The sequence below is a fragment of the Pelophylax lessonae genome, assembly GCF_965119305.1.
Source record: "Pelophylax lessonae genome assembly, chromosome: 1".
Classification (NCBI taxonomy): Eukaryota; Metazoa; Chordata; class Amphibia; order Anura; family Ranidae; genus Pelophylax; species Pelophylax lessonae.
In genome coordinates, this window is record NC_138768.1 from 591,205,349 (window position 1) to 591,217,988 (window position 12,640).

The following is a 12,640-nucleotide window of genomic DNA, read 5'->3' on the forward strand; positions in this document are numbered from 1 at the left end:
GATCCGGTAGCGAGATACGGGATCAGTAGCGAGGTTCCGGTCTGTTCCAGGTAAAGAGAATAGCTGGAGGCTCCGGCAGCATAAGACAAGGCTTGTGAGCATGCGGTAACATTGAACGAACAATGTGAGAGAGAAAGCCGGCGATTGAAATAGCCGCTCAGAGCGGAGCTCAGCGATGATGTCATCCGGCTTAAAGGTATATGCGTTCCACCTAACTAAAAAGGTGGGACGCAATATGAAAAGGAAAATGGGCAATAAGGGTACCAAAGGTACCAGAATCTTACAGTGATACGTTTCAAGGGCTTTCAGGACCATAAGAGACCTCTGTCCCCCTCCACCAATGTTAGTTTCTCACAAACCTCTGGCAGGGGTTTCCTTTCTGGAAGACAAGGAGGAAGAAGAGGCGGGGTTGGGGGATGTTTCATTCCCCAGTCAGAAGTCTCCCATCAGGAAGAGCCACCTTTTTCAATTGTATTGACTAAGCTGCATCATACTATCTAGGGGGTAATTGATAAGGTGTAGATCTGTCTGAAAAATAGCAGACAATCAAAAACCTTTCTTGTCCATTCTCCATTAGAGTACTGTATGGATACTGGGTGCATCCTGAAAAAGTTTATACTCCACCAAAAAGCTTTACTCAAAAATCCTTTATAGAGAATGCCTTTTTCAAAAAGTGGATGATCCCATCTCAGCTGGGAATCCATTGTCACCGAACTTAAAGTGAGAGAAAATCCAAAATGTATTGTGGTTGCTGGTGCCTCAAGCCAAAAGGGGGTGGGACTTTATGGGCAGGTATATGTATACATATATATACATATTTATATATGTATATACCTCTTTGTATATATACATATACCTGCCCATAAAGTCCCACCCCCTTTTGGCTTGAGGCACCAGCAACCACAATACAATTTAATAGGGACGGCGGCAGAACCTACTTTTTAGATTTGTGATCAAAAGGAAAATCCCCCCCCCCTTTCCTAGAAAATCCAAAATGTTCTCACCAGAACAGAGGGGGCATCTACTAATGGGATACTTGTTGTTATGACAGCTGTCTAAGAGGGCATTTACCTCACTTTAGTGAAATTTCTTTTTACTTCCTGTTGGACATTAAATAAATAATAATCTCTCCAAAGGGATGTAGTTGGAAAATATAAATTCCCCACGAAGTCCAAACTTTTGAAAAAAAAAATCACTTTAGATATACTTTATGTTCCGGTAACTGTGACTCTCCTGCACTTTCCAGGAAGGTAGAGAGAATACTTTTCCCGCAAATTCAGGAGGCAGGTGATTAAACAGAAGATATTAATTGGCAGTACCCACACAGTGAAGTAACTTGTTTGCTTGTTTCAAACACATGCATACAATAGAGTAGAAATAGTGAAAAGGAAGTCTAAAGTAAGAATAGGTAAAGGATTGCTAGATTGTGTCACCCTTGTAAATTTAAACACTTTGTAAACCACATTAAGGTAATTACCATTCAGTGTGATCTATTTTATGTAAGTGTGTATTATACAACAAAACCATAGCCTTCATCTATGTTCATCCCACAAGTATTTATAACACTGGGCATCTACATAATGCAGACATAATCTTACGATTATGTAGCACATGGGATTTAGCAATTATACTGGTGAGTAAAATGCTGAAGATGCTTTATTTCTAAAGGTTTGTCAGCACCTTTCATACCTTAAAAAATCTTACTTTCAAGATGAAAGTGGCAAACACATTTTTGAGATATTGGTTGCAGAAATGCATTAAACTGAAACTTAATCCAGCAAAACATTCTATAATTTCTTTTTTGCTTTGTTATTTTGATATAATTAGGTGTGGAGGTGCTTGGTTACAACAAGCAAATTGTATTTCTAATTCAGTATGATCTCTGTGTTGGCCTTGGGGAATGTGTAATGTATAATATTATCTTTCTTCCATAGTCTTTCTTCAAAGAACAATCAAGTTCTAAAAGTAGGCATTTTAAGAGACATTAGAGTGTTTCTGGGAGGAAAGTGTGCTCCTCCATAAATCTTTGCTTATCTTTATTCAGACTGCTTTCTCAAGCAAAGAGTTCCTAGTTTTCAGCATACATAAATCTTTTTGTGTCGTTTGCAAATTGATTATTGCTGTTTTGAATCTTCTACAATAACATAACCAGAAGAATTATGGTATTCTTTAATGGGTTTTAACATGAAAGGAGTGCTTTAGAAGGGAAATAACAGCTGCTTTTAGATTTACAGTTAGGAACAAACTGTTAAAATAGAGAAATCCCACCCTTACCCCCTTCATCTTTGATATCAAAACATTAAACTGGAGACAATCTAGATCAAAGAGAAAGCAGGATTTGATTTATTTTATGCAAATACTTAAAAAATACAATATATTTAAGACTAGCAATGTTGGGACAAATTGTATTTGCACACTTAAAACTGATGCATGTAAAATGTAAATTGTGCTCATTTCAAGTTCCGGTGCCCCATGGAGTACTCTGTCTCAGTTCCCACAGCATGGCCCAAAAATTAGCTTCTAAATCTGCCCAATACCACGCTGCTGCCCACAGACCCTCAGGGTAACCTCCTTCCACATCCATGGATCTCTTCTTGAAAAAAAACGGAGCGTGATCTCAGCCAGCCCAGCATCAAATCGAGACCAGGCATGCGGCCTTGTCATCAGCTATGGTGGAGGCACCTGCCATGGAGGTGAGTGGTGGTCCCACCTCTCCCTGACAGCAACAGGGGGATTTTAACACACAACAGATCGCTCAAGCTATGGCGGCGATCCTTGCCCATACCATAACAGCATCAGTGGAAAAGGCTGTTAATGCAGGCATGCTGCTCATCAAAAAAGAGCTGGGGGAACATGCCTGTCATCTCAATGAGGCTGAGAACAGAATTTATAATATAGAGGACGAACTATATCAGGCTCAGGCTACGAAGCCGGCACAAGAGAAAACAAATCAGTATATATAGTACAGACACTAGAGGATCTGGATAACAAGTCAAGACATAGCAACCTGCGATTTTAGGAGTCCCAGAATAGCTGCAATCAAGCGCATTCCAGATGCACTAGGCCTGACAGGGCCTTGCACAGTGGAATGCGCCCATCGCATAGGGACTTTCTCCACTGAACACACATCCCAATGTCCAATAATTGCCAAGTATCTCAATTATGCAGATAATGCCACCATCTTACAAAAATACATCATAATTCTGATTTGACGGCATCAAAATTCTGATATTCACAGACTACTTAATAGAAGTCTCAAAAAAGAGAAAAGCCTTTCAACACATCTACAGGGGGCTTCACCAGCAACAAATACAATTCACCTTGGCCTTCCCTGCAATTCTCCGATTCAAAGTACGTAATGGGGATCGACTCACTTTCCCTGACCCGATGGAAGCCAAGGTCTTTTTGGCTCCCTCAATTTAGGAAAGCGAACAAACCTTTCATCCCGATCATCTCTGAGCCCGCGAAAGGTCTCTTTAAAACGCCTAAAATTCTGTGACTCAAATAATCATTCCAAGCCTCGCTGACTCAAGCTTTAAGAAACTCTCCCTCTAGATCTAGAGTTTTTATAGTGAACCCATGCAGAAAGAAAGCAAAGTCTTACGGTTGTTCTGTTGTTTGCCTAATTTTTGTTATCTTACCTCCTTGTCCTCTCCTCTTCTATTTCCCCATTGCTCTTATTCCTCTCCACTCGCATCTTCTCCAGACAAATAAATACTCTTCTAGGGAACCTACACTCTTAATGCCTAGCGTTACAGCTAACGTTTCCCTGACATCCACTCATATTGATATAACACCAGCAAAATTCCCTATCTTAGATATCCCCCCTTGAGAGTTATCTCATAGAATTTGAAGGGACCCCCATTAAAAGACTCAAGATACTACGTCATCTTAAGAGATTGAAAACTGCCCTGCTACAAGAATCTCACTTGACATCCCCTGATTTCTATTGTATGAAACAATTGTGGGTGGGTATTGTGTTCTGACGCAGGGGTGCTCATTTTGATACAAAAGAATCTTCCCTGTGATGTAGTTAGAGTAGACACGGACAGTCAGGGATTTCTCCTTACAGTCCACATTCGCTTGGGCAATAGGGATCTTATGATCTTAAATGTCTATGCTCCAATTAATCCTGGTAAACAATTCTTTAGGGACCTATCCACTAGACTTCTGAAACAACCACATCTCCCTCATGTAGTGGGTGGGGACTTCACATAATGGATGATAGATCCATTCCTAAACGACAAAACAAAGCATTAGACAACTCGGGTCAGTCTCATCTGGCATCCACCATGGAATCCCTGTACTTTACTGATCTGTGGTGCCTCTCTCACCCAGCGGACAGGGAATTTACTTTTTCTCTATTCCTCACAAGGTTTTCACTAGAATAGATTACATCTTTTGCACTGACAACGTCATAAGAATAGTAACAGAGACAGAAATCTATGAAATAGCCATATTGGATCATGCCCCAGTTTCAATATTACTTGACTTTTCAGCCTCCAACTCGAATCCTTGCCAATGGCGCTTCCCTTCTTACCTATATAAAAATGCTGACTTCCAGACTTATATGACCCAGGCTTGGAAAGACTTCACAGTAACCAATGCAACACACACTGACTACCCAAACTTCTATTGGGAAACAGCAAAAGCCTATATCCGGGGTTGGGTTATCTCATATGCTGCTTCTTACAAGAAAATGCCCTTTCCAGCTATAAGAAGGCAAGCTTACGCCTTAGGTTATCCCAGCTCTCTCTTTCCACCAAAGTTTCCTCTTAAAACAGAGAAGATTGGCAAAAGGCTAAATATGAGTTTGACTCATGGACAAACACACTAGAACTGACCAAACGTTTACTCACGGACGCCACATTATTTAAATATGGTAACAAAACCGATAAACTCCTTGCGAGACTATGTAGGCCCAACTAGTCCTACACACATTACTGCCCTAAGAGATTCCTCGGGCACCATTAGAACAAGCCCACAGGATATCACTAGGGCTATGCTGAAATTCTATTTTTCCTTGTACGCTTCCGACCCCATTGACAAAAATATAGCTTAAAAAATTCCTTGATAGATTACATTTAGCAATGGTAACTCCTGCTCAACTCAAAACCCTGATCGCACCCATATTTAGCTTAGAAGTTTCCACAACAATTCCCCAATTAGCCCCTACCTGGTCCTTATGGATTCACTGTGGAATTCTACAAGACCCTTCAAGAGATAGTTGAGCTTACCCTTCTCAGTGTCTATAATGGCATCTGGTCAGGAGACTCCTACCCACTGGCAACCAAGCTATCAGAAAACCTTTATCAAAAAAGGAAAATACCTTTTTTGAACTCGGATCATACAGGCCTATTTCCCTACTGGATCTCAATTTAAAAATTATTTTGAAAATGTTTGCCTCCAGTCTTGCTATCATCCTCACTTTAATACACCGAGCTCAGTCAGGCTTTGTAAAAGGAAGAACAGCTATGTTATAACATCCATAAGTTCCTGATAATATTAGGCCATGCTAAATGTTACTCAGAGGGAGACTTGACATTATCACCCTGGACGCAGAGAAAGCCTTCAACAATGTAAGCTTCAACTGGCTTTCGTTGGTCTTAAATAAAATGGGCTTCTTGGCTCCTTCAAAGACCTCATCAAATCCATGTATACATCTCCTGCGACCAGACTGGTGGTGGCAGGTCTCCTCACTGAAGAATTCCACCTCCACAAAGGAATAAGACAAGGTTGTCCCCTCTCACCTTTACTTTTTAATCTGGCACTTGAACCTCGAGACCAGGGATGCGGCCTTGTCATCATCAGATGAGCTTCCCTTTGTGCAGAAATTCTTTGGTTATGCAAACCGATTGTTGCAGCAGCTGTCCAGTCGGCTGGCGTCAGACGATCTTGGAGGTGAAGATGCTGGATGTGGAGGTCCTGGGCTGGTGTGGTTACACGTGGTCTGCTATTGTGAGACCGGTTGGACATACTGCCAAATTCTATAGAACGCCTTTGGAGATGGCTTATGGTAGAGAAATTAACATACAATTCACGGCTACAACTCTGGTGGACATTCCTGCAGTCAGTATGCCAATTGCATGCTCCCTCAAAACTTGCGACATCTGTGGCATTGTGCTGTGTGATAAAACTGCACATTTTAAAGTGGCCTTTTATTGTGGCTAGCCTAAGGCACACCTGTGTAATAATCATGCGGTCTAATCAGCATCTTGATATGCCACACCTGTGAGGTGGATGGATTATCTCAGAAAAGGAAAAGTGCTCACTAAAACAGATTTAAACAGATTCGTGAACAATATTTGAGAGAAATTGGCCTTTTGTGTACATAGAAAAAGTCTTAGATCTTTGAATTCAGCTCATGAAAAATGGGGGCAAAAAAAAGTGATGCGTTTAAAATTTTGTTAAGTATATTTTGTGAAGGTCATAGAGGTTGGATCCTGGATGGGTGTTACATTGCACCAATATTTGGGCTATGATCCCTTTAAGGGAAGTATGGGATCACAGGAAGGCAAGGGTTAAGCCGTCTCCCAGAGAGACCAGCTCTTAAAGACAGGAAGTAGTGTCAGTGGGTGTGGAGAGTAGGAGCTGGACATACACCTGGGAGACTGAGCTGCTAAAACAAGTGTGTTTGTGTGCTGCATGGTGGCTGGAGACAAGCTGCTGCTTGGGACTACATACCTGGGGTAAAAACCCCTGCCAAAAGCCGGTATTGTTTTATAATTTCCATTTATGCTGAAGTTAAGCAGACTTTTAAGTTATGCCTGTTTTCTGAACTGTTTGCTGCTGGATGCCTTATTTCTGTTATGGAAGAAAATAAACCACTTCTTGTTTAAGTTTACCCAGCTTGTGCACGTGATCCCTTGGAGCTATCACCCCAAATATCAAAATGTATATACTTAAAGAATTTCTTGGGGTGTTTTTTTACTCTCTTCCGCTATGTGCCTTTCATGTTCTATCTTAGCCTCCTTGATTGCGCTCTTACATATCTTATTGAATTTTTTGTAATATTGGAATGCTGCCAATGACCCCTCAGCTTTGTATTACTTGAAGGCCTTTTCTTTTGTTTTTATATGCATTTTTACATTGCAGTTTAGCCACCCAGGGTTTATTTTAGCTCTTTTAAATGTATTCCTTGTTGGAATGCACTGGCCAATACCCCTATTAAGTATGTTCTTAAAGCAGTCTCATTTTTCCAAAGTGTTCTTTGTTTTCAGTATTCTATCCCATTTAATATCATCTGGAAGGGGCATGACTCGCAGCCGATGTAGAAAGATGCGTTGAGAGCTCTCTCCGCTGCTGATCCTGTATTTTTTCCTGAAATCTGCTGGTATTGCTGCTGTTCATCCCGCCAACTTACCTTCTGACCTTCCTGAGGGTGCTACTTACCTGCCAGCCCAAATTCCACAGATGGTGCGATGTCCAGGAGAGGCAAGGAAACCCCGGCTCCCGCGGACCATGTGGGCCAAGATGGCTACTGCTCTACTACTACTTTTGAAACTGCACCCCCCTGTGTTTCTTTACTTGTCTACATTCTGCCCTTTGATGTTGCTCAGTCTGTTGAGCTGCCCACGCCATCCTGCTCGGCCAGAGAGGCAGCCCAGAAGCTGTTTGCCAAATCCACTGGCAAGGATACCCCAGCTAAACCCCATTCCGGCCCTGAGGAGACTAGTGCTTTGCTGTCCGTGTCAACTGAGACAGAGGAGGCCTGGCCTGTGGACGCTGCTCCTTCTTCCATGTGGGACACAGAGAGTAATGCCTCCATTCCCATCCCAGACCCAGTGCGGGGAGATCATGATGAGAGTGCTCCTGAACCTACTTTGTGGGGCATTTTCACTGCAATTACAACATGCAATAAGGCCATTCATTTCCTTATTTCTGAAATTAAAGGGGTGGAAATGGAGGTGAATTTGGTGAGACAAGACATGCAGAAATTGTGGGATCGCACAACAGCCAAAGATGATAGATTGGGAACTGTGGAGGATGATCTGGCGCCATTGCAGCGCAAGTGCATCAAGTACAAATTATAACTTCAGGCCACTTTGCACGTTTGGAGGATATGGAAAACAGAATCTTCCGCAATAACATCAGAGCGGTGGGCGTTCCAGAGAAGGCAGAGAGCAAGAACCCGGTTGCCTTTATGGAAAATTGGCTGCTTAATTCCTTTGGGAGGGACTCCTTTTCTCCCATGTTTGCTATTGAGAGAGCCCACAGAGTCCCTGATAAGCCCCCCAGACCTGGGGAACCTCCGCGTCCCTTCCTGTTTAAACTCCTTATGTTCAAGGATAGAGATGTCTGTCTTCATCAAGCCCGAATGAAAGGGGATGTTATAAAAATTGACAATGCACGCATTTCCTTCTATCCGGATTTCGTAGAGCCAAGTTCACTGAAGTTAGGAAGCACCTGAGAAGGTTTACAGTAACATATGCTATGCTGTACCTGGCCCGCCTGCGGGTTGTTGCCAATCATGAAACTAATTTCTTAGACAATCCACTCGCTGCTTCTACCTGGCTGGATAGAGTGGAACCCACTCTGGAGAAAGCAAGTATGTCACCAGCCTGAATGTTCACTTTTATACCTTGTGCCTTTCTGGAGGAGGTTTGCTATTGTTATCCTCGATACATGTGCCTGCAAAAGACGCACCCTTCCCACCCACCCTACACAGGACCGCCTGTGTAAGTCGCAAATGAGACCCATTTTGTTCGGAGTTCTGTTAACTGTGAGTTCCTTCGGATCACTGTTACATGTTGAGATGTTGGGGCCCCCTTAATCCCTGGTCCTATGTGGACAACTACCGAGGGGCTCTGCCCTCTCTTCCCCCTCCATTGAGGACTGTGTTCTACTACTGACCCTTGAGTGTTATCCTTTTTGGGACCTCACCCATTGTGAGCGTCAGAAAGTCCATTCTCCTAGTTTTTCCGAGCTGCTACTTTTTGATCTGCCTGCTTCCACTGGGAACAAGACTGCCAACTCTTCCGGTGATACCAATGCTCTGCTATGCTTGCTGGGTGGCGGGGAAATACTCTACTGCTCTACTACTACTTTTGAAACTGCAGCCCCCTGTGTTTCTTTCTTTGTCTGTGCTTCCTTCACTGTGCCCTTCCATGTTGCTCGGTCTGTTGAACTGCCCATGTCTCCTGTAACTGCTGGGCCTCTATATACTTATGGCTAATTTGTATAATGTGGTTTCCTGGAATGTTAGGGGTTTGGGTGATGGAGTGAAAAAGGTGGCATTATTTTCCACATTGAAAAAACACACACCTGCAGTGGTGTGCCTGCAGGAAACCCATTTGCACTTCACTACGGTCTCATTGTTGAGACACTGCAATTATGGTACTCAGTTTCACTCCACCCACTCCACCTATTCTAGGGGAGTCAGTGTCTTAATTTCTAACCAGGGGCGTACCTAGAGCATTTGGCACCCGGGGCGGATCCTACTATATCTGGCAACCCCCCCCCCCCCAGGCGACGAACTGCCCATTGACGTGTCACGTGTAAAATGTATGGAGACCCCCTTTTACATTACACAGCCCCCGTTCCCCTGGACTTTTTACATTACACAGACCCCTTACCCCTGGACACCTTTACATTACACAGCCCCCGTACCCCTGGACACCTTTACATTACACAGCCCCCGTACCCCTGGACACCTTTACATTACACAGCCCCCGTACCCCTGGACACCTTTACATTACACAGCCCCCGTACCCCTGGACACCTTTACATTACACAGCCCCTCGTACCCCTGGACACCTTTGCATTACACAGCCCCCGTACCCCTGGACCCCTTTACATTACACAGCCCCCGTACCCCTGGACCCCTTTACATTACACAGTCCCCTTACCCCTGGACCTCTTTACATTACACAGCCCCCTTACCCCTGGACCTCTTTACATTACACAGCCCCCTTACCCCTGGACCCCTTTACATTACACAGCCCCCCATTGGAACCCTTTACATTACACAGCCCCCATCCCCCCATGGAACCCTTTACATTACACAGCTACCACCCCCCCCATGGAACCCTTTACATTACACAGCCCCCCAATAGAACCCATTACATAGCCCCATCCCCCATACAACCCTTTACATTACACAGCCCCCCAATATAACCCCTTTACAATACAAAGCCCCCACCAAAAGAACCCCTCTACAATAAATCCCCCCATAGAACCCCTATACAATACAAAGCCCCCCCATAGAACCAGTATACAATACAAAGCCCCCCCCCAAAGAACCCCTTTACAATACAAAGCCACACTCCCCAGAAGAACCCCTTTACAATACAAAGCCCCCCCCCTCCAAAGAACCCCTTTACAATACAAAACCCCCCTCCAAAGAACCCCTTTACAATACAAAGCCACCCCCCTCCAAAGAACCCCTTTACAATACAAAGCCACCCCCCTCAAAATAACCCCTTTACAATACAAAGCCCCCTCCAAAGAACCCCTTTACAATACAAAGCCCCCCCTCAAAATAACCCCTTTACAATACAAAGCCCCCCCTCCAAAGAACCCCTTTACAATACAAAGCCACCTCCCCAAAGAACCCCTTTACAATACAAAGCCCCCCCCCCTGCAAATAACCCCTTTACAATACAAAGCCCCCCTCCAAAGAACCCCTTTACAATACAAATCCACCCCCCAAAGAACCCCTTTACAATACAAAGCCACCCCCCCAAAGAACCCCTTTACAATACAAAGCCCCCCCTGCAAAGAACCCCTTTACAATACAAAGCCCCCCCCTCCAAAGAACCCCTTTACAATACAAAGCCACCCCCCCTCAAAATAACCCCTTTACAATACAAAGCCCCCCCTCCAAAGAACCCCTTTACAATACAACCCCCGCCCCCCCCCCCCTGCCTTTTTAGGAGGAGAGCAGAGGAGGAGGAACTGTTTAAAGCAGAGGATGTGAGAGAGACTCACTGTCACTACCGAGCCCTGAATACACAGCGGTCGGCGCCTCGGCGGGAACTGCAGAAGTTACTGAGCTAGTTAATGAGCAGGTGATTGGTTGATAGGCGGTCCTAGCAACCAATCACCTTCTCATTAACCAGCACAGTAACTTCTGCAGTTCCCGCCGAGGCGCCGACCGCTGTGTATTCAGGGCTCGGGAGTGACAGTGAGTCTCTCTCACATCCTCTGCTTTAAACAGTTCCTCCTCCTCCGCGGCAAAAGCAGTCTGGCGGCCGGCCCCGGGTGTCACCCTGGTCTTCCCTGACACCCCCCTAATGTGTGGCACCCGGGGCGGACCGCCCCCCCGCCCCCCCTATTGGTACGCCACTGTTTCTAACACTGTGCCTTTTCAATTACTGCTTTCAAAAATTCATGATCAAGGGAGATATGTGTTCCTGCTGTGTAATTTGAATCGCATGCTGTGTGTCTTGGCAAGTGTGTATGTGCCTCCCCCATTCTCTCCAGATGTATTGCTGGGTGGTAATCTCTTCTAGATTGTAAGCTCTAACGAGCAGGGCCCTCTGATTCCTCCTGTTTTGAATTGTACTGTAACTTTATTGTCTTCCCCCACACTGTAAAGCGCTGCGCAAACTGTTGGCGCTATATAAACCCTGTATAATAATAATAATGTATTGCATGCCCTATCCCACTTTCTGTGCCCATATTCCACTGTTCCAATTTTGGTTTTGGGCGATTTTAATAATGTGTTAGAAAAGGGACTTGACAGGTTTTCCAGCTCTGGCGACCCCACTGTTGCTGGTGGCCCTACACCTTTTACTCACCTCATTGCTGAGATTGGACTGAGGGATGTGTGGAGGGACAGAAACCCTACTTTACGCTGCTTCTCCTGTTACTCTGCTACTTATAAGGGATTGGGGAGGAAAGAAAAGGTATGTGGCGCTGCCTAAAAAAAAGTGTAGATAGATTGTCCAATGTGAATTGCACATGAAAGTATTATAAATATATTAAGTTATATGCAATAAATATATAATACTGTGACACAAATTATACACAATACATTATATAATGTGACACATTAAAGTGACAGTGCAAAAGGTACATAGTTGTTCAACAGTAAATGTTATAAAAACCAAAAATGTCTCAAAGTGCAAAAATTAACATCAAAAGGGGAATATTGTACAGTGGACAATAAAACCAATAATCAATAAATACAACATTATTCCAATATACGGTATAAAAAAAGATAAACAAAAAGTTAGTAAATAAGGTGACTAAGTGAATTGCCACGAGTATAAATAATATAAAGTGACTTAGTGCAAAAGTGTCCAGGTGCACTTTAAACAATAGTCCATGACAGTTGTGACAGGTGGAGACTCTGTCACAGTGCAAGTGGTCATTTAAAGCACACAGAGTGTGCACATTGGCCCCGTGCAGGACTACAGAGCATAGATGTGCAGTGGAGAAAACTGCTTTTGCGGCTTTCTCCAGGTTTTGGTATACCTGGATGGGGCTCTGTAGTTTGGAGATTTCATAGTGTCTTGGGAGGGACCGAATCTCCAACTCTGTGTTCGTGTTTTGTGGATGACCAGCAGGGTGTGTGCTCAGGTGCACACAGCCCTTATAATGAGGGACTAGGAAGACCTCAGGGCTCCCAGTTGGAGACTGCTTCATCCAACAGACAGGAGGTCTGTTCATGAGGAGTCAGGAGGACTCCAATACT